This window comes from Amphiura filiformis, chromosome 14, assembly GCF_039555335.1.
Source record: "Amphiura filiformis chromosome 14, Afil_fr2py, whole genome shotgun sequence".
Lineage (NCBI taxonomy): Eukaryota > Metazoa > Echinodermata > Ophiuroidea > Amphilepidida > Amphiuridae > Amphiura > Amphiura filiformis.
In genome coordinates this window covers 8,147,084-8,151,995 of record NC_092641.1, presented here as the reverse complement: position 1 = coordinate 8,151,995, position 4,912 = coordinate 8,147,084, and the positions used below count along the sequence as shown (strand labels likewise).

General features: G+C 34.8%; 1 long non-coding RNA gene across 1 annotated transcript; it reads left to right on the top strand.

Moving 5' to 3' along the window:
- The first annotated feature begins 1,485 nt into the window (after positions 1–1,485).
- Positions 1,486–4,553, top strand: LOC140169645 (uncharacterized). Its single transcript, XR_011861376.1, has 3 exons — positions 1,486–1,557; positions 2,384–2,509; positions 3,832–4,553. It is a non-coding gene; the product is annotated as an uncharacterized lncRNA (long non-coding RNA).
- Positions 4,554–4,912: the final 359 nt, after the last annotated feature.

Below are 4,912 nucleotides of genomic sequence, written 5' to 3'. Positions count from 1 at the left end.
TCTTGATGGCAAATTGGACAATAGAAGCACATGGTGCTACTTCACAGTTTTTAATCCCCTATTCATGTTGCGTGAATCACTGATTTAGTCTCTATTGTGGACCATCCTTTTGATACTTGAGTATTTGGACAAGCGGAACAGGTTTGACAGGCCCCTTTGTCTACCTCTCTGTTTGTAAACAAACGAGGAGGTCGAAATCGTCCTCCTCGCCGAATACGAAAGTCAGCGTAATAGCAAGGGGGTGACACTAAATTCACGGTTGTTCTATTAGCAACGCAAAATCTATGAAAAATTCAGCTGGTTTACTAGCTAGAAAGTGAGGCCAGTTATCGATCCGTTATAGCTCGTTATGAATAATTCATGTTCGACCCCTTGGATCATGTTAATTGAGTTTGGCAAATAACAACGTTGTTAGTTTTGCGAACTTTGCCTGTTCAATGAGAGTATAGCGCGCCCCAATACATCTGGGCGCAAAACAGGCGAAAACGATCCAGTTTAATGAAATGGCGGACGGGTATTCCCATCAGGCACCAGTGATATGTTTTTTCAAAGAAAGTCTACTAATTTGATATGAAATGACATTTTGCAATAGCAAAGTCAAAATTAGGACTTGCTGTCAATAATATGAAGGAAACATGTGACAGAGGCAAGGTGGGAAATACAAGTAGTATTTAAGTTATGAATAACCTTTGATACCCGACCTGACCTTCCATCATGGCGCCTTATTCGTTTTATGTATTTCTATTATGCTCTCAAGTAAAATAAAATACCAATCTGCTCTGAGCAGACAATGTTACTTGGCTCCCAGCATGAATTATTGATTTTATACGGAAGTAAAGAAATGCACAGTGTATGTGCATGATGTGCAAGCATACTCCAAATATTTACGGTAAATCTGAATAGTGGTCACATGTTAACATATCATGTGTTCGGGAAATCACGTGGCAACATTTTAAGATTTCAGGCTTGTTTACTAGTTAATTGCCATTTGTACTCTTTATTATTTATCTTTGTTAATTAACATATATTTTAAATGCTGATAAATCGTGGTTGGCTACCCACGATATCTGTTAAATTCAATATTTTATGAATATAATTCTACCACGCAGAGGGGTCACGCAGCAGAATTTCACATCACCTGACTTAGCTACATTTCGAAGCTCTGCTCTTCAAATTCATGTAAATTTCAAAGTTTATACATTTAATATATTTAATATGATACTAATTTTTTTTGTTATAACCAACTGGTACACGAAATATAGGCCCTACTAGCTTATTACCTATACAGAAAGGTAATTATCAGCCTTCACTCAGCAAATTGACATGCCCGGCATATGCAGCCATTCTCCGTCTGGATAACATGACTGTCGCCCTCAATACGTCTGGGCGCAAATTTAAATAACAATACGCTATTTACATATCAATGCGGCCTCATGCTAATTAAAGCTGCCCCATCCAGGAGTTCATCTATGGTAATAGTACGGCACTAGACTAAGCTAAGGCTTGTTCCAGTGCCAGTGGTTCTGTCTTCTGAGACTGAAGGTATATGAATTCTTGGTAAGTTGCATTTTATCTATGAAGTTTTGACTTTCACTTTAGAAAGCATATCATGGTACATGAATGTAAATTCCACTTTACTATGAGCATATACCTGTACGGTACCGTACATGATATTTTAATGGTAATATAAATAATTTATGTGATATTGATATTTATTGTCATGATTGTTATTATCATGTATCAAATGACTGGTTTGATCAGTTGAGTTACTGGTACCATTCATGCATTAATACGTAATCAATTTTGCTTCAAGACAAGTTAGTTGCACAGGCAAATATTCAAGCTGACCAGTGTTAAATATTAAATTCGGGATTAAATTATTCTTTATCACTTAGGCCCTATCAGTCAATGTGTTTACGTTAGCGTCGGTCGACTCAGCAGGATCCATAAGTTTGGACGTAATGCTAAGTGTAAAAGGCCTGTATAAAATCTGCAAAAAAGTGCAATATTGTCACAGAGATCTGCAGGAATATCTAGGTCTATGTCCCAAGTCTATTCTAGACTCTCTATTGTCTTTTTTCCCAATTGATGTATTTTATTGGGAATTTCGACTTGTATACATGACATGTGAAATGTGGTCATTTATGGGCATTTCCACGGTAACACATGTTACACTTTAGCGCATCCACGTTTACTTTCCATCCTCTGGTTGTAATATAGTAAAATTTAATAATACAACAATGGTGCGAAAGCCGTAACCAACCAAAACAAAATCATAGCAACCGCATTGACCCTCTTTATTTCTAAAGACAAAAAAGTTTATTGCTGAACAATAAACTCAATAAACGTTATTTAAACTTAAACACAATTTTGAAAATTTCAGACGTATATCACCAAGATTATCAAAAGCCGCTGCAAGGTCAAGGGAGTGAAAATATCACCAAGTTTATCAAAAGCCGCTGCAAAGTCAAGGAGTCGCCATGCAGAAATATAGATTTGCAAGATAAGCGTAAGCAATTGTACTTTTTTTTTTGCCAGTTCACATGAATTTCTAACAAGTTTTCTATTCCCTGTTTCTAACTTTATACTTTAATACAGAGATGTGATTTTCAGAAATTTTCCTGATTTCATGAAATTTTATTTAAAATTTATTGTTTTCAGGAAATTTTGCCCTGCACGATAGAAATTAGAATGAGACGGCTCATTTTTTCAGGAAATTTCAAAGCATATCAGGAAATTTTGACCATGCACTGTATCACATCTCTGTATTTATTTTATTTTACAATTTTACAATAATTAATCCAAGTCATGATAAAAAATGATATGTTGATAAAAATGATATTCATAAATTATGACCACATTTGCATGAATTGCCAATATCAGTTGCGTTTGTCTGCAACTCAACCCAATTCATCACATTTTCAAGTTTAATTAAGAAAAAAAAAAAACTTTATTGAGACACTGCATGATATTAATTATTTTCATATTTTGTTACAATTAATCTGATTATAAATAATAAACTGATAACCATTAATGTGTTACAATTAACATGATTATAACCTTATTTCCATTGATTTGTTACAATTAACATGATTATAACCTTATGACCATTCATTTGTTACAATTAACATGATTCTATTTATAACCATTCATTTGTTTTGAGTCCAAGGGAGCATGATTGTTCACTATTAAATATCACAACCTCTGTACTTCCTATCATTTTGTAGTTCTACACACTAAAAAGTATATAGATTGATGGATATCGTGCACTAGAGTTTATCACCAGATGTCTGCCGATGCTCCTATTTCACAACAACTTTGCGTGGTAATATCTGTACGCAGCACGGGCGCGTAGCATAGCAAAACACTGGCATCAGCAGACATCCAGGGATAAAGTCTGAACATATCAAAAGTTGATTTTTGGACAAATTCATTGTTTATGTTGTAGCAATTATTTTGAAGTTGAAGTACTTTTGCTCCTATAGGGCCTAAACCACTTTAGTTTCCTCAGTGGGAATTCACAGGGGTGATTTTCCCACAGAAACATTTAAAAGTACTTTTGCTCCTATAGGGCCTAAACCACTTCAGTTTCCTCAGTGGGAATTCACACTAATATTATTATATTATTTGATTTGTAAATTATAAGATGTTTGTAGCAAAGACAAACCTATAATATTTCAGGTCATTTCATCATGGCAGTTGGCAATGGTAGGCTAATGTCTTGCATGATACAGTTGTGCACACATTGTTTTTCACTTGTCCATTTCACTGCCAAGATTAAATGAAATGGAGTATAACATGAGTAAAACTAGATTGTTTGTGTCTTTTCAGATCAATGAAATGGCTCTACGAATGAATGCATTGATGAACAGATTATATCGACTACTACTAGCAAGTGTCATTTTGGAAATAATAATTAAGTAATTCAAGATTAAGAACTTGCAGAATGTATGTTACATTAAGGGAAAGGGGATAATAGATAAGGTGACAGGTGACATCATGCGCACACATCATGGCAATTTCCACTGTTCTTTGCCCAGCATTATGCGTATGCATCATACTTTGATCAAGGTCCATTTCATATCTAGTACAAAAATGTAGGCATACAAGAAAGCCATTTTAAACATCAATATTATTCCAATTGCCCTGGTTGATATACACTGATGTCACCTCATCTATACATTTATGACCATTAATTGTTATTGGGCTGTTAAAATGTAGTAAAGCTAGTCTTAGAGATACTGTCCAATAGTTCTTACAAAACAATGGGACAGCATTGATTTAGTATATTTAGTAAGACCACACTAAGGCATTTAATTTTTCCAACTTGTCAAAGCGATATATGTAGTATACCATTTGATATGTTAAATACAAAATTATACATTGCTAAGGAGCAACTTAAAATGTGTGTTGAACAGCACTTTCACTTTTCAGTAAAGTTATTATGGTTCAACATAATTAAGCCATACTTTAAATAAGATTCTTAAACACTTGAGAACGTTCCTGCAATCTTATTGGTTCTTACCTGTGTGATATGACACGATATCACACGGGTCAGCTGCGATGCATGCATAGACGCGATCGCTGCGTACTCGCTATTTGAACCAATCGGAGGCGCATAACAACAACGGGACTGATCGATTTTAAGCCCTAGGTAATTCCTTGCAAAATGTAGGATTTAATTTCATTAATATTTGTAATAGGGGGCCTACTTGTAATGATATTTTTATTTGAATTGAAGTGTTTAAGAATGAGAATAAAAGTATTGTTTTTACGCTGTCGTGCATCTATCGTCTCATATAACATGTGACATCATTATTTTTGGCGTAAAACAACTCGGCTTCGCCTCGTTGTTTTACTTAAAATAATGATGTCGCCCGTGTTATATGAGACGATAGATGCACCCAGGGCT